General features: G+C 45.6%; 1 long non-coding RNA gene across 1 annotated transcript in view; it reads left to right on the top strand.

The window, feature by feature from the left end:
- Positions 1–27,346, top strand: part of LOC106033218 (uncharacterized) — a 203,856-nt gene that overhangs the window by 157,962 nt on the left and 18,548 nt on the right. The gene's annotated exons all lie outside the window — the stretch shown is intronic.

Below are 27,346 nucleotides of genomic sequence, written 5' to 3'. Positions count from 1 at the left end.
TATATTTTATTCTATTATAACAAATTTGCATGAGTAATTTTGCAGTGGTTTGTAGTTTGAGTACAGCATGTGATATGCTACATTTGTGATTTGCTATTAGTAAACAGTCCTGAATGCACTGTTCGTGGACCCAGAGTCAAGTGTTTTCCATGCAGTTCAGTTCAGTAAGTTGCTCATCACCACATTTGGAGCTCTGATGAAGAGCACGCAGCCCCAAGTCCTGTTGGCATTAAAGGCTGTGGCATTCTGTTTTACAAATCAAAGAGGGAAGCTTCAATGCGAGCAAAGCACCCCAGTGTCCTGAGACATCAAATTGTTGTAGAATCCCATTTTTAATATCTTTCCAAGCAGATTCATGTCCTGGGGGTGGATCCAAGACCCTTCATCTCCTCTGACCAAGACAAGTTCTGGGAGTTTGCCTTGGCTGTGACTCATGTGCTTCCAGACCAGCGTCACCACTTGCTGTACGTGACACCCGGGGCACCCCTCATTTCCCCATGCCGAGCAGGGGTGATGGGTGTCTCATGGAGCGGCTCCCCTGCACTGTGCCAGGGCAGTACCCCGGCACCACACGGCCCCCTTCTGCCGTCACAGCCCAGAGCAGGGGTGCCCAGGCGAGCAGCCTAGTGCCCTGGCGAGGGGAGCTGGCACGGCCAACACGAGTTGTTCCATCACGGAGCGGGGAGAGAACAGGAAATGAGCGGTGACTCACAGTCAGTGCTCGCCCCACTCTGCTTTTGAGGCAGCCCAGCCACGCACAGCCCCTCGCTCGGGGCAGGCTGTTCAGGCACAGTCTATTCCTTGGTGAAATTCATTACATCTGGCGCTGTTTGTTTCCTTTCAGTTTTTATCTAGTCTCTCTGGGCTTCCTGTTAGCACCTAACGCCAGTCGGGACAGCGCAGTGCCCGCTGCATGCTGTGAGTTTGCTGTGCAGAAAGCAGTAGGAGCCAGTGGTTACAGCAAGAGGCTGTAATTCAGCTAGCAGAAGTTTTGGGGCATCCTCCCTGCACTTTTCCATGTCCCAGCTCTCCTGTGCTTGCTCTTCCGTGAAGTGTGATGCTCAGAAGAAGAAGAGCTGGGGTACTGAGGGACCTCGGCAAAGCCTGTACAATAGATCCTATATTTCTGCCAGAAAGGGCTGTGGGAAGCAAGCAGTGAAGACAAGAAAGTAATCTTTAGAATGTGGATTCTGGCTTTTCTTCTACATATCTCCCCCTTTGATTATCTTTTACTCTCACTGATTTTATAACTTTCCCCATTCTCAGTTTACTCACTTGAATATTTTCAGCTTTCCTCTGGCCTCTGATCTTCTGTTTTTATAGGGTGAGCTTGTTTGCCAGGCAGGTTTTCCTCAAACTCTCCCAGTGCCAGTAATTAAGGGATTATCATAATTACCTCACTGGTAGAGATATTGGGTATTAGTGCTTAGGCTGAATATGCCCACTTTGAGTTCTCTACAGTGACGCTCGGTAGGCTGTGGCTGACCTCTGCTCCAAATGAGCGCAGTGTCATTAATGACAGCACTCCTACAATGGGCACTTTTGTGTTTAAAAAGCTTTCTGTACCTTAATCCAATCTGATGCAAGCTACACATACAAATATATTACAGGTACAATTTACTTCATGGCATTAACAAAACTTAAAGAAAAGATTCAGACTGCACTGTGAAGTGTTTAATGAGCTGTGGGTCGGATACTTGGAGCTGGCCAAACTCCACTGGCTGCAAGTCAGGGTGCAGCGCTTTCCTCTCACTGCCCTGTGCCTGGCACTAGCCTGAATGCTCTGCTTCTCCCCGGCTTGAGAGCTCTCCTTGCTTACATTGGCCTCACGGGTCCACAAGGAGGTGAAACATATTGTGGACTCTTTGTGGTCCCTTTTCTTCATGCAGCTGCTGCAGAGATGGCTTTGGCTTGCTGGTACCACCACTGTGCCATGGTCTATGTGCAGGGGAGGCCGCAGGTAAATCCTGCCAACCTGCTGCCATGAGCAGACACAACGCACCAGCGAATGCACTCCTGTGGATCCTGAGCAGAGCCCTCACCTTGGGCTGAGTGCTGGGAGGGAGCAAAGCATCTCTGCCCAAACTGCTGCTCTTGTGGTTCGGAGTACCCAGCACGCCCTCCTTTCCAGGCTGGCTCTCAGGGACTGCTGTGCCTTCCCACATCTGGCTCTTTCATGGTTGGCCTGAAACGGCCTTTCTCCTAATGGCAGCTTTTCCATTGCACGCAGGATCCTGAGGTGATGATAACGTTATTTTCCCTGCAAGCTATGTATGAGCAGCCTTGTCTTGTTTTGTATTTCATCTGCTGTAATTAAACTGGCGATGAAAACATTCGGGACCTGAATGCCTTTCCACCATGGTCCATACAAAGCTCTGACACTCATGGAAATTAATCCAATCCTCAGTTTCCCTTGCAGTTTGTTACACTCCATTTCACACATTGCCCTTCTCCCTTTATAAACTGGCTATGAAAGCATTTGTGCTGTCAGCTAAACTGTGTCTGGGCTGCACCGGGCTGTAAGTGTGTGCTTCTCATTCACAGATGACCAGCCCAGAGCAGTAGTTACTCAGAAACAACCTCTACCATTTCTACAGCTTTTAATTTTTGTTTGTCTTTCTGCCATAGAGGCTGTATGTTATGTATGCCATCTCCACTTGCTTCCTGTTCCCGGCCAGCTGTGGATTGATGATAGCATCTTCAAGTTGTTGGACTTCCTCTTCTTGTCTTTAATCTCTTTTGGTTTCAAAATGGCCCCCCACATTTACAGTTACCAACCACAGCAGTCTGATAGCAGCAGCTGGTAGCCAAGCAGACAACACAGTAAATGTTAAAAACAAAGAGATCTGTTCTTTAGGTGATATAAGAGATTTTAGTGCTAAGATTTAGTGAAACGGAGTCATTTCTGAAATGCTTGGCAGTTAGTATCTTAAGTGTTTTAATTCTTGACATTTCCAAGTTCATGTAAATTACAGTATTATTCAGCTGTACCTGTAGGAATAATGATGGACAATAACACGTTTATGCTGCATAACAGTGTATAAATTCAAAACGTAGTAACTAAAAGGGAATTGCATACTGCATGGACTTACTTGACTTGCTTGTAATAGACTCCTTCCTATCAGGCCGTGCATTCCTTGCCCTAAATCTCCAGGCTACAGCTCAGAAAAGCAACACGTTTTCTTTAGTTAACACCTGTGTTCAAAGCCAGGCTGAACCAAGCCTAATGCAACCATCCAGTTCTTCAGAAGCAAAGCCACAGGTGATTTTACTTCCTCTTCCTTTCCTTCTTCATTAAAGTCTGGTTTCACAGGGCACAGAGCCTGACTGAGCTGCAGAGCAGATGTTTTGAGGAAAGTCCTGGCCAGAAGCCACTTCGTGTCTGCTTCTGGTTGGTTTTGTTTTAAGATAGAGCGGGAAATGCACCTTATTACGTAGAGGTGTTTTTCCAAGATGTATGGAAAGAACAAGTCAGGAAGTGCAGAATTTCTTCAGCCAGGTGCTACAGGCCTCCCCAGCTGGGAGCACAGCCAACGCCTTGCATCGCTGGAGCTTTCGCATGTGTCAGATTTTGAAGATAAGAGGAATCGATCAGGGACTCACTGCAGCAGTCATTCACTGAAACAGGCTGCTCAGAAACAGCATGGTTTTACCTGAGAAAGACAATTAAGGGTTTAGAATATTAAAAATCCAGCCAAGTGAGGAAAGCAAGGAGATGCTTATGTAGTTTGAGATGATCGGGAGGCCTATGAAAATGATGGAGAATGTCTTCCCTGGGAAGTAGGTAAGAATGCGGAGGTCAGAGGTTATATGGAGAACCTCCAATTTAAAACTGATGAGACACTTTGTCATTTGTAGATGTGATTGTTAGAGAACCTAGATGGGATTCAAAGGGACATGACAAGGGAGAAAAGGCAGGTTGTAGCAGTGAAGGTCAGGTCTCCACTTCCCTCAGCTGCTATAGCTCTTTCTGCACTGCAGACTGCCGAGCCAGGTGGCTCAGCCTGCTGTGCCCTTGCTGTCGTTACCGTCGAGGGCTAATGTGCGAGAGGGGTGTACCCAAATTGTCATCCTGGATGCCTGAGCCCAGCCGTAAGTCCCCAGGAAGTTGTACTCCTTGCTTCCTCAGAGCATACTGAGGGAAATAGCTATGTCTGGATGATAGGAGAGGAGCAGATCATGAACTTCTAGTGTCTGGAACTCCTGCTTATCTCTCAACTGCACAGTAAACATGAGAAAATCTTGTTTACTGAAGTCCTGAGCACCACAGACCTTGATTACACATTGCAGCAATGACATGCGCTCTCCTACCGCTGCCTGAGCCCTGCTGTCAGCCCATTGCAGGGGCAGTCACGCAGCAATTCCGCACTTGAGGGGGAAGACTCATTTCCAGGTTGCTAGCATATACAGGGAATGCAGTTATAATGCTACATCATTGGCATCAGAGTCTAAGCGTGGGGTGGTGGTAGCAATTTTTGCTTCTTAGTCTGCATGTGAGATTTCTTCAGCCATTACCTACTGGTGTGCCTTCAGGATGCTGCGAGTCATTGCTTTCCTTTCTCCAGTCACAATCCCAGATTGCAAGCTGTTTTATTTAACAGTGTTTTATTGTAACAGTTTTATTTAAGGCTGTTATTATCTGCTCAGTGTTTCATTGGGAGGGAAGTTGTGTTTATCATTCAGGAATTGTGGCCACAACCAGGAGAGCTATATTCAGTTCATGATGTTTCCCCACACACTTTATCTTAGGCTTCAACCCTGCAGTGTCTGAGCGCCTTGAGCTAAAGCCTTGAGCTTGGTATGATCAGTATCATGGACTGATGGAGAACAGCAGAAGGCTTATCTTCTTTAATCTGCTATCTCCTCATATCTCTTGCTTCATTTGTAAAATGGGGACTGTGTTGTAAAAGTTTCTTTATCAGCTTGGCTTTAGGATTGTTCAAGAAACTCTGGTCCCAACCATCTTGTGCTGAAACCTTCATACCTTCTGGGTTTGGTCCAAAACCAAATCAAGATGAATCAGGCCAAACCCTCTCAGGCTCTGGGGAGAGGCTGGGAAAGATTATTCCATGCAAGTCTGATGGCTAAGCTGTCCTTAGGCTGCATCAGAGCGACACAGGAGCTGTAGCTGCATGTCCAGTCTTAGTGTGCTTGCAGCATAGCCAGGCTCCTGGGCTGATGATACGAGATTCATCCTTTGCAGCTCTTACCTGTCTTCTCTTTTTGACTCTGTGGGCCAGGATGCAGATTTCACATCCTACACCACATTTTGCATCTAGTCTGACACTGACTTCTGGCAAAATAGCTCCTGCATCCATTTCAGCTGGCTTTGCAGAGCCGCCCGCCTGGCAGAGAGGTCTTTCACCCAGGCCAGCATGCGAGGTGAGCCCACACCACTCCCCCAAAGCAAGGCCGACCGCTCCTCTGCAGGGCACCACAGTGGCACACATCTCCCCGGGGACTGCCGAGCAGCCTTTACTGCAGTGCCATCCGTCCTTAGACCCCTGTGCATCAGGACAGCAATCCAGGAGGCAAGAGGCCAGATCCTGCGCTGCTGTGCCCCGCAGTGGCAGCAAGGAGATCAATGCTGTATTGTTAGCACAGGTATCACAGACACTATCTCATCAGTCTAGCCTTTAGTAAACAACCTGTGTGTTACACAGCCTTTTTGTCTCCTGGCTTTACAGAACCACCCAACTGTCCAGGAAGCATCACGGCTGCCAGCCAGGAGTGGTGTCCAGGCCTTTGAGCATATCTGTTTTGTTTTTCAAAGGGTAACTTCCCTCCCACCCCCAAACTCGGAACAGGGAGACGCCAACCAAAGGGGAAGGAGACAGTGGGCAGAGCTCAGCCTTGTCTCATTGGGCTGATACAAGCACTCCCTCTGCCCCTACCTGATCTCTGTGACCTGCTGATGCAGAAATCAAATTGTCATTGGCAACAAACCATGTTGGCCTGAAAGCCACAGATTAGCTTCTGAGAAAGACTGATGTAACTTCTCATTCTCATTGCTGAGTCTAGAGGGAAGACACCCCCCATACACCTCCTCCCTCCCCTTGTTTCAAGGATTTCAGTTTCCACGTAGTAGGTGGTGGCAGTGGACATGATACACGTGCTTGAACAGACACGTTTAGACTTCAGCCAGGTCTCATCTCCAGGATGCTTCTTCTTTATGTCCCCATTGAGAATGTGCATATGACTTTTCAGAGATGCTGAACCAATGGGAGCTGTAAAACCTCAGCTTGGTTTTCAGCCCATATGTAGTTTGGTTGCCACTGAATATTGCATCAGAAAAATATTTAATGGTGGGGAAAGAATACCCCTTCTCTGATATGAGCAATGTATTCTCAAGAGCCCAAATCTGCTACCTTTGCTTAAGCTAAGCAATACTGTCTTATGTTATCAAAAGCTGAATACCGATTTTTGCCAAACTAGTTTAAGTCCAACCTTTCCCTGCTGGCTTCAGGGAAGGCGATCTGGATTTGTCCCATTGATTGAGAGTTTCAAAGCAGTCATGACTTCACACTTCCAAAGTCATTACATTTAATCTCATCAATATGGACTGAACACGCAAGTAGTGGAGGAACAGTAACAAATGGGGAAAGTCTGCCCTGAAAGCCCAGCAAGACCTGCCCTTATCAGCCCAGGACATATAAATCACTTTCTTTTCCAGCTCATTTAACCTTGGCCAGTGGCTTTATGCCTCAGCTTGCTCCATTTCCAAAAATGTGTCCAGTTCCTCTCTTGATGCATGGCTAAGGCTCTCTTCTATCGCTGACTCTGTCAACTGGGTAGTATCCCAGTCCCTCCTAATTGTGCAATTCTGCCTCAGTTTAAACGTATTATTCCCCTTTTGCTTTCAAATGAGTTACCTCAGAAACTGCACTGGCACAGAGAGGTCCCTTTGGTTTTCTGGTTTCTGTGTACTTCCTAGAGGAACTCTAACTTTTCACTACTTTACATCTCACTTACCCTCCCCACCATCTTATGTGGGGCTGCCATTTAGGTCCACAAGACACACATGTGAGAAGGAAGGAGACACCCTGTTTCTCCTTAATGTGAAAAGCTCAGAGCTCAGTTCAGTATGAGTGGTGCCAATGCAGAGCGAGGCTGTGGAGGTGCCCGATAAATAGCCCCACGGGGTGGCACGTTCTGTGAGAGTGGGGCACCCATGGGCTCCTTTAGCTCACGCCTTTCTGTGCTCAAGCTTTGCAATCAAAATGTGGCAGAGGCACTTCCATTGCTGTCACATTTGTTCTTCAGTGGCAGCTGAGAGCTCTAAGATGGAGCTCAGGAGTGTCCAAAGTACATTTTATTGGAACAGCAGGAGGGTGAGCAACTGTAAAAAAGGGTCTGTCAGCAAAGGAGATTTTGAGACAGGTTTCTGGCATAGGTGCACTGAAACAACAGCTCATCTGAGCTAGGCTGGTTCGGGGGTGGAAATGTTTCAATATAAAGCTCTTGCATGGACCCATTACCATCAAACCAGCCACATTCTCGATAATGAAACCCAGACACTGTGTATAGTGACGTTACCCCATAAGGACATAACCTCTGTCACGCTGAGTCTCAGGTCTGCTGTGAGCAGGACGCGTGTGCATGGGGGGATGGCAGAGCACTTGTATGTTCCTCCTGGTGCTTAATCCTGCATCAAAGTGGGAGAAGAAGCAGCGATTAGTACTAATGTGTTTTAAATGGAGCCCAGCATACTGGAGGTGATCAGTGCACATATTCCAGCACAGTGGGCTGTACGAAGTAGATGGCATCATGTAGAGTGCAATTATGCAGATGTGCAGTATTTTCATAATGTATTGTTGTTCCTGAAGACGTTGTATAAATCTCTGGGTTTGCTGCAGAAATGTCCATTTCTGCTGTCACTACCAGCTTGCCAGGCTGTTTTGTCGTCTGCTCAAAGCTTGTTAGGGCTTTGGAGTGCTGTGCAGGAAAATCTCTTGGTGAGATGTGTGTTGTGAATTACGGCCCTGACAACTATCAGAGGGTGCATGCTGAGGTATAGCATTAATATTTATATGTGGGAACAGATGTCCTGGCTATTAGCCAGGATACAACCTTGTTGTGTTAGATGTTGTAGAAAAAAATATGGGCCCTGCCCCTAAGAACTCCCAGTCTTTACATAGCAAGTATTAAAAATCCTGCATTTCATTTTGAACATGAATGATTTAAAAGAATAGGTAGAAGAAAGTTTATGTGAAAGTAAATATAGTAATAACATTTCAAACTAAGTGAAACTTTTTCAACCAATGGCTGATTTGCATGTTCATTAGCTGGACTTCAAGTATTCTTTTTTCTTCCATTTTTTTACACAGGTAAACCTTAGCTATAAAATCATCTCCTTTTGTTTATACACTGATAGTGATGTTAAATAAGCATCTTAAAACACTGTCCTGTTCTGTAGATACATGGGGATGTAGCAACGTGATATTTTAAAACATTTTTTTCTCTTCCTGGCAACACTTCTAATTCCAGTGGAGCATGACAACATCTCCTTCTGCTTTGATAATGTCATGCATGCAATGTGCCTGCAGTTAGTTGCAGGACAATGACTTCACAGCAGACACAAATGGGCAACAACTGGCAAAGCCAAAAATAAGACACTTGTTTATGTTGATAATAGCTTTTCTCTGTGCTTTGTGTGCTCCTTCTGGTGGAGGAGCTCATTCCAGCCTTGGATGAGTTTTCAGCTGGTCATCTGCTTGGGATAGCTTATGAAGTTGTGGTGAGCCATGTCGTTAGAATATGTGCAGATTCTCCCAGTGCCATTTGCAGAGGTGAGCAGATGTTTGACACTGCAGAAGGGCTGTGATGGATGCTGTGCCAAGTCATCACGACGAGCATCCAATGGTTAAGCTACACTCTTTTCTGCATCCTTTCTTTTCTTTGCATGTGAAGCAAGATGAAGCTTGCCTCCCTGTTTGCTTTCCTAAATGAAGATATCTTCTGGCAGGGGAGCACCCAGGAGCTCATGAGACTGCCACTTGAAACACACACACTTAGTGGCTGTGAGAAGCCAGCGGTTGATGGGCATTGAAACACGCTCCCCACAGATGTGTAGACGTGATCTCTACTCCTTAGGATCGGCACAGGGGAATACAGAGGTGTTTACAAGAACCCTGCCCGGAGTGTACCATTTCTACAAGAAAAGGACTTTAATCTTTAGAATTAGTAGACAGGCAAGGAATTAACATTTTATAACGAATATCTGTGCAGAATGTAGAGAACAAAAATTTCTGCCCAGAGTACATAAGGCTCTGTCCTTGACTCTGATTACTGGTAAGGAGAAAATAAGAAAAACAGTATTCCCTGACCTCCTCACTTTCCACCATGAATGAGACATGAGAGGAATAGCTTTCCTTTGATTTGGTAAGGAAGCTCCACTGGTTTTGTTCCCGTCAGAGCAGCAGTGGGGTCTGCTTGTCCACGTTGAGGACAATCCAACAGAAAGCATAGCGAGCAGAGACTTGACTCATTGCCATGGGTGCAAGAGCTGTTCTTTGAACCCACTGCACTCATGGGAACAGCTTTCTTGGAGACGTGATTCATCACTGGGGAAGTCCAGGATGAAGTATGGACACCGCCTTCCCAAAAGGGACAGCTGTGATCTCTTACACGGACTCCTCCCCTGACTGTCGTAGCACTGAGAATGACTTGCTGCTTCTGGGAATGAGCTACATGGTGCAGATCTCAGGGACTTGTCTCTGCACCGTCAGTGCTGAATTACTAAAACTGGGCCTCTCCTTGCAGCGTCCTCTCAGATCGAGGTCTTTGCCAATGAGGGCTCACAGACAGTTTAATGAGTCCTTCTCAGGAGCCAAAAAGGATTGCATGGGGATTTCCAGAAAGACCTAAGGTTTTTGTCTTTTGCACGCTTTCCAGAAATCAGATGGGCATTTGATCCATGTAGTTCAGTAGTGTCACACACTTCATGGCCTAACCTTGGTTACACAAGGTGACAGCACCAAAAATTAGTTTATCACTTCTCATATAAAATTCTGAGAGATTTTGGAGGAACCACTGGTAAAGCTCAAAGAAGGGCACCAGTCCTGGACAGAGAACTGCAAAAATGAAGGGTCAGAAAGAACTGGTGCAGGTGAGGAGACCCGGGACAATACGTGTAGTGTGGGACTGAAAGGTCTTGCAAAAGTTTGTAGCATGAAAGAGCCAACTTAAAGTGACAGGCAGGCCCAGTAGGTGGCTTGAGATTTAGGCAGGTGGAGTGAAGTTTGAGGGATGGGGAAGAGAGGAGCACACAAGACCAAGAGTGGAAAATTCAGATGAATGGTGTAGACAGGCATACGTCCAGCTATCGGGAGGGCAAATAAATAAGCTACCAGAAAGAATAAGTCTTGAGAGAGAACGACAACTTGGGGAAATGCAAGGATTGTTGAAGGATGCAACTCAGAGCGGTTTACAGGGCTCTAAGTACAGCAAAACCATACTTGGTTCCAGAAATTCCTAAGCTGGAGATGGCTGGGGGCTGGAGAGCTCTCAGGGGAAATGCTGTATGTGCTTACCCTGTGCTCATACTTTTCCCCAGGCATTTTGCTTTTGCCACTATTGGAGACAGGAGCTAGCTGGACCTTTGGCCTGGCCCAGTGTGGCTGCTGTCATGTTCTTGTGCCTCTTGTGTTGTGAAAGAGTTGGAGTCCTTGTGGTAAATCCCGCGGTCTTTAGCACGAGCTGCAGGACAAACCGCGCTTATCGCGGCGCCATTGCTGAGTCAGGCACAGAAGGGACCTTGCTGACATTCCTCAATGCTTTGCACACTGCATACTGAACATATTGTGAGGAGAAGACTCTGTGTTTCCCAAAAACAGCTGGGCTCTTCACCAAGATGACTCTTAGCAGCAGATCGCTGCTAGTGTTCTCGTCTCCTGCCCCAGGCTCCAGAAGGGTGGCAGCGGCAACTTGCTGTCCAACAGCTTTTGTTGCTGTCCCAGTTTAACGACAGGACTGTCGGGCTGCTGGGCTGCCTGGAGAGCCTCTCCTGGGGCAATCCCCTCACCTCCAGCCCACTGCAGCCTGGTAGCCTCCACGCTTCGGGCTGTCAACCGCAATGTACTTGTGAGGCTGCCTTTATTCTCAGGGGGCGAGGAGGGGTCGGTGGATCTGGTCGTTCCTCTCTGTAGCATCTTGGCGGCTGGTGACAGGAGAGCTTGCCGAGCTTCAGCTCTGGATGTTCTGGCTGCCTCACTCCTCCCCTGCTTCTTTGGGTTTGGTCTTCATGACTCTCTTGAGGCTGTAATTATCTCCCATAAGTAGTGCCAGAGCTATGCTGTTTTGTCTATCAGGGCTGCCATTACCCCAGGAGGGGTCTCATTTGTCCAAGAATACAGTGGCACATTTGAAAATAAATATCTCCTGAGGAGGTGATGGCACTTGCTAGATCTCCCATTTTTTTCCTGGTAGCTGCGCTCACCCTCTTTCTGCTTTTTCCCAGAGGAAGACTCTATTTCTACCTATTAACAGGTAGGAAGAAGAGGAATCTGCTTCCAGAGTAAGTGGGAGGACAAAGAGGCCCTGAGCAATATTTATACACATATACAGTAATTTCTTGCCTGGTGTGTGCATACATACGCACGTGAACTACATATATCAACAGTACATTTTTTCTAAGGTCAATATTTTTCTCTGCTTGGGAGAAACAAGCCGTGCCAATAACTGGATTCAATTTATAAGAAACTAGGTGGAAATAATGATGAGGAAATGAGAAAAATAAGCTTTTGATGAAATAATTAATGACTAGTTGTGACACAATCTCACAGCAGCAATCCAAGGCTCAGGGAGATCAGAGGAGCCCATCCGCTGCCAGACAATGCTTACCATGCAAAGCCAAGTAGCCTCCTGTTTGCAATTTAAAATCATAACCATATACATGAACTGCAGTTGGTGGCGGCTTGTTTGTTTTAAGTTCTCTCCTAACAAAGCAATGGGACTCCCTTTGCCTTGTACCTGAAGGAGGAATGGACTGCTGGGTTGCAAGCAGCTAAGTGCTGTGGAAGACAGGTCCGGCTCCAAAGCAGCTAAAGGCAGGAAATGAAGGTTTCAACATGTGTGAATTATTCTAGTGCCACCAAACCAAACAGAGCTCTGCCACTCACAGATCTGGTCCAAAAGACTGAAAGCAGTGATCCTCCGCTGCGGATATCTGGGGAAGGGAAGGACTTCTGGAGAGCCTGCAAAAGGTGCAAAGGAAAAGCAAACCCTGTGTCAGCAGGCTTGCGTTTGCTTTAAAGGAGTCCTCACCCCCTTAGCAATATTTTTTGGACCCGCAAATGGATACAGTTGAAAACACTTGGCCTAAAATATATTTTTCAGAAGTCTCAGTTCCGCCCTCAGACCCAGCGTTCCCTACATCTGTTACATGGAGCAGTGGGTGAGCCTGCGGCAGTGGGTTAGTTCAGCTCAGGAGTCACTTCTGAAGTAAATCTCGCCATTGCTCCCCCTCCCCTGATTCTGCTGCACAGCAAGATGGCCTCAGCTGTGCCAACTGGATTGCTCTGCCTGAAACTAGGCGGGCAGAGGCGCTCCAGGAGTGCATCAGGCGGGCTTGTGCTAGTTATTCCACACCGCCAGGCTAGAGCTGGTTGGAAGCCCCTGAAATCATTGTGATGTAGACACAAGGACTTCTACACTACAGCACGATCTGCTTTTTGCGTGGTGTTACCTGCCAGAGCCAGCAGAGCTGTGTCACCACCCTTTGCCCTGCTCTGGGCTCACAGGCAGGCAGCGGGGCGCAGAGCCGCGGTCTCCCTGCTCGGCTCGGGGCTTGCTCCTCTCCCTGGGCTGCTGTGCCCATCTACCAACCCAAGAAGAAGATGAGGTGGGGAGGCGTGATGGGAGACAGTCCACTCCTAATCACTTCCAGAGGTCCTGTTTTCAGCTTGGTCAAGGCACTGCTGAGTCATTTTCATGCAGAATGAGTTATGGCTGTGTTTAAAACCTCTTTATTACCCTTCAGTAATCCGGAGCTCAATCTTGCGTTTTTAATGTTGCCCTTCTAAAGGGCAGATTTATATGTAAAACACTTTACACTTTGGTTTCCTCCTAAATAATAACTAACGTTTTTCTTCTGAGTGCTTTATAACATTAGCTAACTAGTCCTGACAACACCCTGGTTTCCATATGCACAGCAGAAATCTTGGATGAGCTTCTTAAGTCTGGTGTTTTCAATTCTCATGATTTTATTGTGAGTCTGGGGTGGGCTTTTTCTTCAAGTCTCGGCTCCTGGAAGCACACGATCACATGACTCTCTCAATTTTCTTTCTTTCTTTCTTTTTTTTTTTAACAATAAATTTCTAATTCTTCCAGTTGCAGGGAAAAGCCTGAAAATGTTATCCAAATGCACTGCAAGGCTCAGAAACCAGATGCCAAACAACAAGAAGCCAAACTGTGTTGCCATTTTTAAATCTCTGAAGTTTTAAGGCAATCTAAGCCTTCTCTGGGTCTTCACCCATGTTTTCTGAGTGCAGAGGGTCTTGGCATTAAATAAAACTTCACAGTACAAAGAGGCAAAGGAAAATAAAGTCTTCAGGGATGCTAATATTCTACTTCTCCCCTCTCTTTCTTGCTTGTTTCTGATTCTCATCCTGCATGTGCTTTGCTTTCCACATTGTGACTAGTCACGTTCCTCACAGTGGTAAGGAAAGCACACAAATAAATCTTTGCTGGAACAGAACAACTTTTAAATCAAATCAAAATTTTACAAACAAATAAGATCAAGGTTTTAAACTCTTCCGTCTGTTACTGTGTGCTTGTAGGATGCAGAGTGCAGTGGGCCCAGGCATACAGTTTGTGACTCTCAACGCTACTGTAACACAACAACCATTGCTGCTGCTGCTGCTACTACTAATAAAATAGACTTGTTAATGTTTCTAATTGTCTTCATCTGCTTAGAAAGGTGCAAAAAAGTTTGCAGTAGGCTTTTCTTTCACTGTGTCATTGCAAACCAGCTATCACACTGTAAAAGGAACTGGACAACAGAAAGCGATGAACTTTCTGTCTCTCTTTCTTTCACTTCCTTATTGTTTTTATACTGACCCACTTAACTTCTCCCATTATTTCCCACTGACAGGGGATGGATCAGAGACTGTCTGTCTATGGGACAGCAGTTTAGATTTTTCTCACTGGAGTTTTAGTCCTGTATAACTCTTGCTGCTGTAAAAGTGCTGTTGTTATTTCATTTATACCTTCTGCATGGGAATCTAATACTATTTTCATTACTCTATGCATGTATTCTTTAGCTTTCAGAAAATCTCTGCTAGATTTTAAAGTCCAGAGCTTCCCTGAAGGAAATATTTCCCAGCTAGATCTTAGTGATACAAGATTGTCTTGATATTAATTATAGAGCATACTTTTCTTCATTTTCTTCTGTGGCTTCTAGACAAATATTTTTGTGGCTCCCTGAACAAATCCCTTGTTCCTCCGAGTTGGATAGCTGTCTCCCTCTCACTTCTGCTCAGCCGAACAGTATCTTCTTCTCCTTTAAGCATTTGAATCATGCTTGCCGCTTTTTAAACTGTTCTGCCCATTTGCTCGCATGTTTATATACTGAGTTGAAAAAAAGGTATTTGAGGTAAAATCCAAAGCAGCAGTGGTTTCTATCTCGCGGTGTGCAGTTAATGCGTTACCGCACCTTCACATGTCAGGCTGCCAGCAGAAGCCGCGGAGGAGCTTTCCGTGCCAGCCACATGGAGCTCTGCCATAATCGGTCTGTTGTAAGAGCTGATGGGAGGGCCAATTGCTTGTTTCAAGTGTTGACCACAAACTCATTTAGACAGGTTTTGTCTAGGAATCTAGGGATTCCTGTATTGCAGTCTTCCTGGGACCAATTCTCTGCCCACTTCCCTTAGAATAAATCTGCATGATTGCATTCATTTTGTAAATCTTTATTTTTGTTTCAGTTTGGTGTGTTCAAAGGTAGATGACCCTGGTTTACATTTGCTCTTGTCAAAGGCAGTACATGCTACAGACAGAGCAGAGCGAGACCACAGCGTGCTGCTTCCAGTCCCCCTCAGAAATACTGATGGAGAGCAAAACTATAAGAGAATTGATAACATCTAAAGGGAAATTTTCCAAACACATGAGCAGAGGCATACTGGAAAGAGAAGAGCCTTAAAAAGTGCGTAAAAATTTAAAGACTGATTCTAAAATGGCTGTACTGAAATTTTCCACTGAGGAAAGTGACCAAGACTCTAGTTAATGAATTTGCTGATAAAAAACAAGTGAATTACTATAAATTACATGAGAACCACATTAGGTTCCTTCCCAGCAGGGAGCTGACTTCTTGAGAGACTCTTGCCTCTCCATGTCCAACAGTAACAGTGCTTTCCCCTTTCTAAAGTGAAAGAGTTGGACCAAGCTGTGGCTGTGGCATATCTGCCCGGTGGTGGTGTGATGGGGCACCGTGACAGTGGCATCACAAAGTCAGCCTCTGAGCAGGAAGCACGCTAACACATTTCTTGGACAATACAAGGCAAAGAGGGAATATATTTATATTGGGATTGTTTAAAATTAAAATTAGGTATCTAATCAGATGGGCAGGTTTTTTACATGCTTTCTAGCACAGAAGGAAAGAGGGGGTATTATGTCAAAAGGCTGTGGTTACATCATAGTGGCTGATAACAAATTTATGAACTTCTGTGCATCCTAATGAATTTATGTGCATCAGATGACTGATTGCTCATGTTGATATGTGTATGTTCAGTAAGGGATATGCAGGATTTTGAAAGATGAGTGGCTGGAAATGTTCTCTTGATCCAGACAAGCATTCAGTCTTTCAAGAAGAAAATTCGGAGGGAAGTCTCAACTAGAGACAGAGCTGCTTGCATTTTAGCAATCAGTTAGCCTTTCTAACTTTGGGCCTCAACTGCCTATATAAAATGGGGAATGGCACTTCTGCACCTCACAGGGTTTCTAAAGAGAACTGCTTTAAGGGTATGAGAGCCATGGGCAGCTCAGCAAAGGAGAGGGTTTGTATATACAAGATAAAAAACCAACACAATAGGGTGAAATGCCAGAAAATGCCTTGTTGAACAGAGGCATGGGAAAGGGACAGCTATGGTACCGATCCAACCAGTTGGGCTCCTCTGTGTCATTCCTTGATAGATTTACCATGCAATTTTGGTTTGTTTTCCCCTCTCTGGCCCTTCAGAGGATGAATCCTGTTGTGGTGATTTAACACACACCTTACAATATAGCAGCTCGAGACAGTGGATTGAAAGATTTATGTTGCTGATTCTGCAACAAATGCGTCAAGTGCCAAATGTGCTCTCAAAAGCTTCCTGCGTTACGCTGAGACAGTTGGTCAAAGGCATCGTAGTGAAAGGCAAGGCCAACCCAGAGCCATACCTGGGTGTGAGTTTGATCTACCACCTTTCGTGCACTTTTATTTATCGCAGAGACAATGTGTTTCACTTGCAACTTTACTCCTCTGACAACTATTCTTGCAATTTAAATAAGCTGCCCTCCAGTATTTGGACATTGACCTGCTTTCTACTTGTTTGTTTAGTGAAACTGCCGCATAACTGACCCAGCAGAGTCAGGAGTTATAAACAAACTTTGACTGCAGAGTGTGTGTTTAGTTCAGCTTTCACCTTGACACAAAGCCTTTGCTTTCTGGAGGAGCAGAGACACTCTCCAGAATACAGCAGGATGGCGTGCCGTGCACACACCAAGAGCAGCACACACAAACTCCCCAGCAGTAAAACACAACTAGAAAAAGGCAGCAAACAAAAACATCATACGCAGGGGTTTGTTTGTTTGTTTGTTTAATAGAGTGCCTGATTAACTTATTATTTTAATTCATTTATTTGGTTTCTTCTTACCTTTGTGATACATAAAGCTGCTGTAAACAGGCTGGCCAAAAATCTCTTTTATGTCACTGTAAATCCAAAGTAATTCCCATGACAACAGCACTTGCAGTGGATCTCCATCAGCGTCCCTAATAATTAATTTGTCCTACAGTGGGTTTTTGGTCTTTGCACATCCAGGTGCAAGTCTGATTGTTTGTAATGTTTGATTTTTTATTTTATTTTGAGGCAGAAGTATTTGCTAAGACTGTAAATATTTAAATCCATCTAGATATCCCAGAGGAAAAATTCTGTTCTATTGAATATTTTAATCTGAACAGATAGCACCTACCTTGAAAATGTAATATAAAGCTATTCAAAGCAGTCCAGCCTTTGTTGGACAAGAAAATAGCTGTGAGATTAGTTCTGTGGTCTATGGGAAATAAATGACAACTACAACTGAATGACTAATGTCACTACCAGGAAATGGCCACCATCAATATGGCAAAGTTAGCAATGCCTTTCAGAAATAAGTTTTTCAGGAACTTGTGGAGGCTTCTTCTGTAGTGACTTGGAGAAGTTTTCAGAGCACCATTGTGTACTTGGAAAAATAGATAAATCCTAAAAACTATATGTTTGCACCATTAAATTCATTCAGAGACTTTTTTCCCCTAAGGGGGTTCCCTGCAGGGGACCTATTATACATGTTCTAGCCTGAAACTTGAGCTGGCCAGAGAATGGAAATTGTGTTTCACAGACAATTTTGAGATTTTGAAATTTGTTTTCATTCCAATTCAGAACAAAACCTCAAAATGTTGAAATTCTCCACAAAGGAAAATTCCACAAAAATAAATAGTTTTGGCTTATTTAAATCATTATAACTTTTAAAAATGCAAATATTATATAAAATCAAAAATCTGTTTTTTTCCCAAAAATTGTTGGCATTTTTTTCCTCCAAAAATCTTGGTAAAAGTAATGTTTCACAAAGCATTTTGATTCTGACAGAAAGACAATTTTGAAGGAAAACTACTCCATTAAATAATTTTCCATCTGAACTTCATTAGAGTTTCTATTGCCACGTTATCCAGATGTTTTGCTCCACAACAGCTGTAATGCAAAAACTCTACAAATAGTCTAGCACCAGAACCATGGTCTACAGTGCTTCTCATTACGTGTTTGTGCTATGGCGAGGACCAGGGAGTCCCCACAGAGGTCTTTCTCCTTGTCAAGGTGTGAGCAGGAAGAAGAGAGGAGAAAACACTTTCTGAGGAGGGCTTTCCAGGTGTGGGACAACTGACATGAAGTTGCTCTTGCTGCCACCAAGCCTCCTGACACAAGAAATCTTCTCCCTGGCAGCAGAGCAAGCAAATGAGCTACTAATCAGCATCAACACTGACTCCTTCCATTGAAAGGAAATGACCCACGTGAGGAATCATGCTCCTCCTCAGTCACTAGTGGGGCAAAGTCCATGGTGAACAGATTCTAGGATCCTTTGACAAACAGCAGTGTCAATAGTTTGTATTCCAGGGCTCAAAAGAGATGTTAGTGATGTGCTTTCAATGCCTGTGCTGAATTTTGGAAGACCTGTGCTGTTCCAGGGTTATCTGAACAGAACCAAGTTTCATTTTTCATCCATTTCCAAGTATAAACTGCTTCCTGAATTTTCATTCCATGCTGTCTTTCCTTGTGATTTATTTTCATGCTTTAATTGGTAACTGCAGGCTTGGTGCTGCAAGGTGCTGGGCACTCATAGCATAAGAAGGATGTGCTTCTTGATGGGGGTGATCTCAGGGACTGCAGTCTCTTGTCCTACTCAGGGAAACCAGGTTGCAAGTACATTCCTGTGAATAACAACTGTGATGTTTGTCATCCCACCTCAATTATCCAGTATCTTGCCTCATCTTGCTGTCTTTCATTTGGTCAGGGAACCCCACAACCCATGCATTAACTCGTATCTGGGCCAGGTATCCAGCCTGCTTCCAAGAGCCTATGCCAAACAATCTTTTATGGTTACTCCTGTAAAGTATTATGTCCATTACAGCAAACTTGCAGTACATGTTTGGAAAGGATCAGGATGAGACCCCATTTATCTTTGTCTGGGTCAATAGTGCAGATCAGCAGGAGATTCGCACCATGAACAGACAGAAGATGTGTGTCTAACTGAAGATTTCCCAAGGAGCAGCTTCAGATAATACGATAAGCATCGGCCAGAGTGTGATGCATCAGTACAGCAAGCAAGGGAGAGAGAAGCAACGAGGATCAAACTGTATCCAGTGCAAAGGCAGTGAAGGCAGGTACCCACCCATACTGACTGCATTCCCATCCCTCACTGGGGGCCCAGGCAAAACGAATGGAGCTAAAAGACTTTACGGGTGCTGCTGCCTCGTCGCTTCTGATAAGCGAAACATATTTGGTGTGTGTCACAGGCAATGACAGTGGCAGCTGATGAAGTTATTGGATGACAAACCTGGTCACACAGGTCTAGTGAGATTCTTGCCCTGTGTGCTGCGAACGCTGAGGAGGAACAGTGTTTGGGTTGCTATTATATGTACACAAAGCCAGAATGTTGTCTACAAGTGGGACGTTTGGGCTCGGAGTATAATTCTGGAATATGTTTTTCTCCTTGGGATATTTCTGAACTGCAGTCAGCGTGCTCCCCACTAGAAAGTGACATGTAGGAGCCACCCTCTCTTGTTGAAAACTTGGTAGAATGTCTGTACAATATTATGGTCACCAAACTATGTCTAAACCTAATTGGTTGCATGTGGGATTGATTGCTCTAATATAAAGAACTGAATGCACTGAAGACCTGCCAGAGGTTGTGGAAAAGATCAAAGAAGGTCAGATAAAAGGCCAAATGTAGCTTTAGTAGAGTAGTTGCAATTGTAGCACTTCAGTGGAAGGGCTCCTGCCAACGCTGAGGTGGGATCTTCCGTCGGGAGCACAGCGATAGGCCTTGGCAGGGTCCGCACGTGGCAGCCATGTCCATCCTCGCATAGAAGCATTCTGGTCCAGGCAGCTGCATGGTTTTGTCTTCAGCTGGAGCCAGTAACTCCTTGTAAGATCTCAAAATGTTTCAGTCCTCTAGAAAGTAAAAGTCTCTCTTGAGAAACATATACATTCAATGTCTTAAGCAACTGTCAGAAACTCTATAAACGCATCCAGAAAGAGGCACCAACCCTCCTGGTAACACTGCCAGCCTCCCATTTCCCCAAAGACTAACCACCACACAGAGCTGGGACCACCGCTTTGTGCCCTCACACAACAGTCTCACTTCAAGGTCAGAAATTCGCTGTATTGCAAAGAGTATCCGTTACAGTGTTTGTTCAAAAAACAAGCCCCCTGGGTGCTGAGCCCCTGGGGCCTTGCACAGGCTCTCAGTTACCCCCAGAGCCTGCTAACTTGTAATTGCACGGTGCGGGTCCACAGTCCTGCTCCATCAGGTGCAGGTCTGTCCGGAGAACAGGCTCAGAGCGATTCTACCAGAATGTTTCATTACTGTGACATACATTTCTAGGCCAAAAAAATGCCACACACTGCTTTTTCCATCACTGAATTGTGTCAGCTGTTCTTTGTTGGTTTGCTGGCATCTCAAAGCATGTAAACCAGCTCTAATGATCAGTGTTTAAAAGCAGAGTGGCGCTGAGTCTGGAGCAAGGACAGTTTCAGTGCAGAACTGCAGCAGATGTCATTTAGGGAGAGCAAAGAGCCTGGAGAAGCTGCCCACTCTGCATTACCTGGCCAGGGGTTTATATGACACCCAAGAAGCATTTCCAAGGCTCAACCTGTGCACTGAGAGATGCAAGATGGAGCTTATTAGACAACACAAGATGTTGCTATTGGGCACGCACAAGGCAAAGGATCAAGTCCCACACCTGGGCTTGGTCTCTATTTAGATTTTTGCGGACATAGTTACCCTGATCAGGAAAAAGAAAGGTAGTGCACCTCTAAGCAACGTAGTTATGCTGGCAAAAAGCCTTGAGTAAGCAGCCGGGGCTCCTTCCTTGCATCGTGCACCCACTGGCAGACTGGCGACTGTGTCCCCGGAGCACCCTCTGGCCCGGCGGCTGAGCCCATCCGTTCCAGGCTGGGGCCTTCAAGCTTGCCAGGGTGTCCCTAGATGGGGCAAGCAAGGATGAGGGGGGCTGGAGTGGCACTGGGCACCCTTGTGAGGGAGCTTGCCTGTGTCCCTGCTTCCAACTTGTCAGCAGGCACCCATAAGGGATGCCGGGAAGCAAGGGTAAGGTACAAAAGCAGAACCTTGCCAGACGTCAAGCTGGATCCGCAACAGATCTCCCATGGCTTTCAAGGTTCTTCCCACCTGTGCGACAGCCTCTGTATAGGTTGGCCCTGGATGGTGTAGGGCTTTTATTCCCTGATGGGCTCCAGATGAATTAGCCTCTCCTATTACATGTATGAGGAACTCTTGAGATATGCCTAAACACAAGCCCTGTAATTACGGTGTGTGTGCTAGCAAATTAGACCAAACTGAGCCAAAGGGCCTTACCGAGGTATTAGGTGATGCTGTGCTACATGCTTGCCTGCTGAAGCTGCCTCGTTGGAGAGGACACTGCCACAAAGCGGAAAGCTTGGCAGTGTGCAGGGAGGGCAGCTGGCTGCCCACACTGTCCTCAGCCCTGCCCAAAGCCACCCAATGTCCAAGGGGATAAAGTGTTGATGGACTGAGGGCCCTTAGGCACAGGCACCCCTGTCTGAATTCATGAGCACATTTTAAAGCCTTTTTTTTTTTTTCCCCTCAAACTGCAGTGCGTGTTTAGACACCTGCAAAAAGGCTTTGCCCACTTGGCACTCACCAGCCTGCAGCAGCTCATTAAGGGCAGCCTGGGCTCCTGGCACAGGCCAGGCCTAGTGCTGAGCACTCCAGAAATTCCTCTCGAGCTCCAGTTCTGTTTGCTTTATCGCCTTTGCAGAGCAAGCCACCTAAAAGCTACCTTCTGAAGGGCCCTGTGCTGAAAACCACCAAACACACCTTGGCTGTAAGAGGGAACTCAAAGCGGTGTTTCCCTCCCATGTGAGGCTCAGGGCAGCTGAGGCGGCGTGGCTGGAGCATCCCGGTGACCTGTGCCCATGCCTTTGATTTGCTCCGACCTCCTCAGTGTGAGGCAGAGACACCAGTGCCTCCTGAGTGCTGAGAGAGAAGTCCACGATGAGCAGAAGCCGTGAATTACAGTCAGCCCTTTTTTTAATTAGCGTTTCATTAATTAGTACTAATTTAGCAAAGGAGTGCCCTGATTAGCTCGATCAGGCCTAGAATAGAGGGGAAGGTGTGGGACACCTGGGGTCTGGCGCCGGTTTAAGTGGGGCTGGGGAGCTGCTGCCCTGCAGGGAGGGGGTGTGCAGCTTGGTGGCTCCTGTGGGGCCAGGACAGGCTGCTGCTGTCCCTGTGGAAAGCAGCCACTCACCAAATCCCCAAACGCAGTGTGTTTCAGGCTGCCAGCCCTTCCCTGCAAGCCAGATCACAATCCTTGGGTGCTCATGTAATGCACATTGAAGAGGCTGGCAGGAGCTGGGGAGCCTGTGCCACTCTCATGGAGCAGCCCCTTGCAAACGAGCAGTGCATGAGAGACAACTTCAGAGGCAACCATGGCAGCCGCCAAGTGTCCCAGTGCCATTCCTCTTTTCCCAGCTTCTCCCTGCTGCCATCAAATGCCTGCACCCTTGACACAAATACCAGGATCCCCCCTGCTCCCATGGAAGAAATGTAAGTACAACAAGTGATTTTCCAACGGCCTTTTCCCTCTGCAGTACTTCCTTGCTTATCATTGAGAGGGTGAAATCTGTGCACAGGTGCTGGGCCACCTGCCCTCCCCGGAGACCTGCCCGGGGTGCTCTGGGCACCAAGTGCGGGAGCTGAGCGCTGAGGCGGCCGCTGGTACTGCTGCCCCTCGTGTGGCCCAGGCCCCTCCAACAGATACAGCTCCTCCAGTGCCCCTGGACCACGGCACTTCCCCTTGGGCCCTTCAGCTCTCACCTGGCCCCTTTTCCCCCTTTCATCAGACAGCAGTATCGCAACTAAGAGCAGTTGAGTTGGCGCTATGTGTATCTCGAGGACTGCTCCAAAGTACAGTTGAACCAAGAAATTTCTAGCTGAACTAGTGGTCCGAAGGAAGCAGCAATTATGTATCTATTGTCTGACTGCTGCTTTTTTGCAGCAGGGATGACTCCTTGACATTAGGCCTATGGAGTCTGCCCGTTAATAGTAGTTTAAAATGGTCAAGAGGTTACAGCAGTAAGGAATGTTAGTAAAAAATGTCTCTGTGGAGTTTAAACAACCAGTATTTTAGGCAGGGCTTGGTGGGTTACTGTCCCTGCACAAACAACTAGAATGTGAGAGTCTGGGCTGGGAAATACTTAAACTGTTTGGAAAAACTTGTTTTGTGCAGCTTGAGAGTGTCCCTGGAGGCTGTGGCCCAATGCCATGACTCCTGGTAAAGGCTGGGCTGCAGTAACAATGAAGCTTTTATGGGGAAGCTGGAGTACAATCAGAAACTTTTCGATCCCGAGGGATTATGGGGAGGGGAGTTCCTGGGTTCAAGATGTCTGGCACATTATGCACATTTCCACCAGGATTTGGGGGTGTTCTATGGCATGCAAGGTATGCAAATTGCTAAATGTGTTTTCAATTTTGCCATGTTGTGCTGTCTTTGTTGGGTGATCATTTTTTCACCAGTGTAGCCAGAAGACAGGATGGGTTCATAGCACAAGAGGAAAAGTGTAGTCGTCTCACAAGCAGTATTGACCTATGAAAAGCCAACTATATTTCCAATTCTCCAGCAGGCTCCTAACTGGGTGGCTCCAGATTATTCACTGATTAAAATTCCTCTAGAAAGAAGTGTCCTGAACTGAAAGGCATCTTTGATCGACCACTCCTTACCGAAGTGATCAGAAGTGTGTGTACGGAAACATCTCATTCCTTGTTGTTATTACCGAACCTTAATCATTTGCATGCTCGATAGAGCAGATGTCAGCAAGAGGTCTAGCAACCTGCTGAACTGAAGTATCCACTCAGCATTATAGCGTTGGTTCAGATTTTCTTCAAAGGCATCACACTGCTGCTATTTAATTTGAGGGGATTGTTACAGGAAGGAAGGCATTTCCCACTAGAAACAGGCTTCCTTTACTCGTGGTGTTAACTGCTAGAAGAAACAAGGCAGGATCAGCCCAGCAAACCAAAGGAGGAGATAAGATAACACTGCCATCTGTTCAGGTGTCTGGTCTGGGAGTATTAAACCTGACCCAATGCCTGTTGAAATCAATGAAAAGATTCCTACAGACTGTGGAAGGGACCATCCAGAGGCTGAGGAGCAGATAACCCAGCATTTCATGAGCAGTTTGTTCTTCATCAGCTTGTGGTATCCTGAGCCACACATGTGCCACACACACTGGGGCAGCTCTGGGCTGGCCAGACCCTGAACTCTGTTTGTCTGGCTAAGGGAAATGGGCCTCACACAAACAGGGCCTGGGGATCGAGAGGCTGGAGGTAAATCTATTTTTTTTTTAGATAACAAGAATGTAGTTACCAAGCCGAGACTGCCCAAAGATGCTCAGACATGATGGTTGTTATTGCTGTTGTATTTTATTTTCTGGACCCTCAAGGAAGTGATCCAGTGACAAGGGGAATGGCTTCCTGATGGGGTCCCCCTGCCAGGGACTCCTTTATCCCTCATTTTGCATGTCTTCCCACTTTGCTTGCTGGGGTTTTACCTCGGGCCTGCCTTCAGTTTGGAAACACTGAATAGCCCTTAATGACAGCAGCACAAACAAAACCCTATAAAGGCAGGATTTGTGATTTACATGGGGTTAATTACCACAACAAGTATGTTTATTCACTTCTCTAATAAATCCTTAGGACAGGAACAAGTACTAGCTTGACCAGATTCATCCTGTGCATACATCTCTCTTGTAACCATTTTTGCAAATCTATGTATGAAGGATAGAGGAAAAGACAAAATTTTATCTCCCATCACTTAGGCAGTAACTCATAGCTCATGAGCTGTGTGCTCCTCAGCCTGCTAACAGCATCAACATTTACTTCAGATCTGCTAGAATAAAATAGACTACCATGAATTTGCTGTATTTTTTAAAAAAGTGAGTGGATCATAAATGAATATTAACTATAGCAGTATGACCTATTGCTCTGACACCTACTTGCCCCAGGAGAAATGTGAAGTCTCCGTTTGTCTCTTTTAAACTAATCCGACCTGATCGTTATATTCATGAGGTTAAAAATCCACAGTGGCAGGTGCTGGTCCTGTTCGGGCCCTGTGGTGTGAAGTTGTGCTTCTGCAAGGGTACTCCAAAGTCCATCAGTTGCTCAGATATTATAGATGACAGCAAATTAAAAATTCACACCATCTAATAGAATAACTTGGTTTCATCAGTCTAATTTGCAGGGGAGGGAACTGATATAGAGAAGTGACCAGCGACTTTGGGAGCTTCTATTTTTAGGTGATAGACCTAAAAAAAGTGATGTTATGGGGACCAATACTATTAAACACTGTCCCCGATTCAATTGCATTCTGATACATGCAGGTTGCAAAAAGGTTTTCTTCAGCTTTGCTTTAGCCATCTTGTAGGTTTCCAGTGTCTACGTATATGTAGGGTTGGCTACAGTGTCCCTGATTTGCTAGGAAGGCGTTTGCAGTGGTTCAGCGCTGTACCAGGCAGGCCCCCCCGCCACTCCTGAGGAATTTGTGTCAGATAGAACATTTCGTACAATGCAGAAGATTTTGTCACCTTGATTTGAAGGAAGTTGTTTGTGTTAATGCTTAAAGGTAATGTGAGACAAGGCAAGCTCTTTACTTTAGAACATGCACTGTGCCATTGATGTACGCAGTACATTAAATATAACAAACAAAGGGTCCACTGTGGTATTTACACCCACCGCAAATACATTTGCAAAATAGGATTATTTGCAATCCAATAAAATAGTACTGCTTTTAAGGCAGAAACCCTGTGTGTTCAGTGAAGTGTGCTCCTCGACTTTTCTTACCATTTATCGACCCAGCACATTCCTCCCCATTTTTTTAATGCCTTTCATTAATAGTTAAGAAAAACCTAGGGAAAACAAACACTCTTTTCCTGATTGTTTATTCACCAGTCTCTTAGGAACCATAATTACGTCTCCCAGGAATTGTGTGTTTTATCATACTGTATATCTTAAAGAGCCACTTTAGGTAAAATAACAAGGAGTGCCTTATGAAGGAAAATTGGATTCATTTTAAGACTTTTTTAACCCTCCAAAGAATGGCTCTTTGTTTACTTCTTTAGTGCATGTGGCAACTTGCCCAAGTAAATACTATGCTGCATAAATACCAGAGATTGGTATTTATGATATTACATAAACATACTCTGAATAATGACTCATTGTTGCAGTGAAGAAGAACACGAGCAATATACATTGCAGTCGATGCGTTATTTTTCGTCACAGTATTAAGTGGCACTAGAGTGCTGTAGTACAAAATGGCACTAAGACTGGAGAGGAAACGTCCTATAGCATTGTTTAGCAGGTCTGAGCTTACAAAACAAGAGAGAAAAGAGCCAAAACAGGAACTTGATGAGGATAAGAAGCACAACAGATCAGTCATCAATATGCAAGGGTAAGGAGTCAGTGGTTAGGTATTTTTTGGGGTTGACTGGCAAAAGGTTTATTGCTCTTTAAATTGAAAACTCATCCAGTACATTTATACTGCTGTTACAACAGGGAGCTGAGCCCTCAGGTTCATAATCCTGGCCTGTGGTGATGCTCAGGTCCACTTACGGCACTGGTATTTCACGCATGGAGCCACACTTTCCAGTGGCTTTATTTCTCAGAGTCTTAGTCCATCCAGCTACAGTTTTGTTAAACCTTTACCTGCGCTTCAGAAAAAATGTGCATTTGCAAGGATTTGCTTGAACAGAAAATGTCACAGTGCCACACTTTGTCTTACTGCCAAATGATGGCTCCCCTGCTACTTGGGTTTCAGATCTCAGAAATCAAAATCCCAAAGGGAAGATGCATATGCCAAAATGTCTCTTTTAAAGCCAGCAGGGTATTAACAAGTTATTTATTTTTCAAATACATGGTTGTAGTCTGTCTAGTCCAAACAGCAAAAACAAGATATATTCAAATTCTCAAAGGGCCACTGAACCATCCCTTTAAAAAGAATGATGGAAATTATCACCTATAATAATTCAGTAGCCTAGAAGATGATTTTTTGAAATTCTACTCTTTGCCAGAAGCAGCCACAGACCTTCAGGAACAGCAGAGATATCCTGGATGCAGAGCTTGTCTACAAAGTGGGTGGCTGATCCTCCTAAAATACAGAGGTCTGAGGGTGTCCTATTATGGGAGCACCCTACTTCATGCCTGTAGGCTTGCACGTTATGGCAGAGAGGAGGCTTCTTGTGTTTGCTGGGATTTATTGTCAACAGAAGATATTTTCTCCCTGAGTGTGAATAAAGGAGTAGTAAAGGAGTACTTCTATTTTCCTACTGAAGCGAACATCCCTCCCACTTGCTTACCTTAGAAAATAGCA

The sequence above is a fragment of the Anser cygnoides genome, chromosome 12 (genome assembly GCF_040182565.1).
Source record: "Anser cygnoides isolate HZ-2024a breed goose chromosome 12, Taihu_goose_T2T_genome, whole genome shotgun sequence".
Taxonomy (NCBI): Eukaryota; Metazoa; Chordata; class Aves; order Anseriformes; family Anatidae; genus Anser; species Anser cygnoides.
This window is presented reverse-complemented; position numbering and strand designations above follow the sequence as displayed.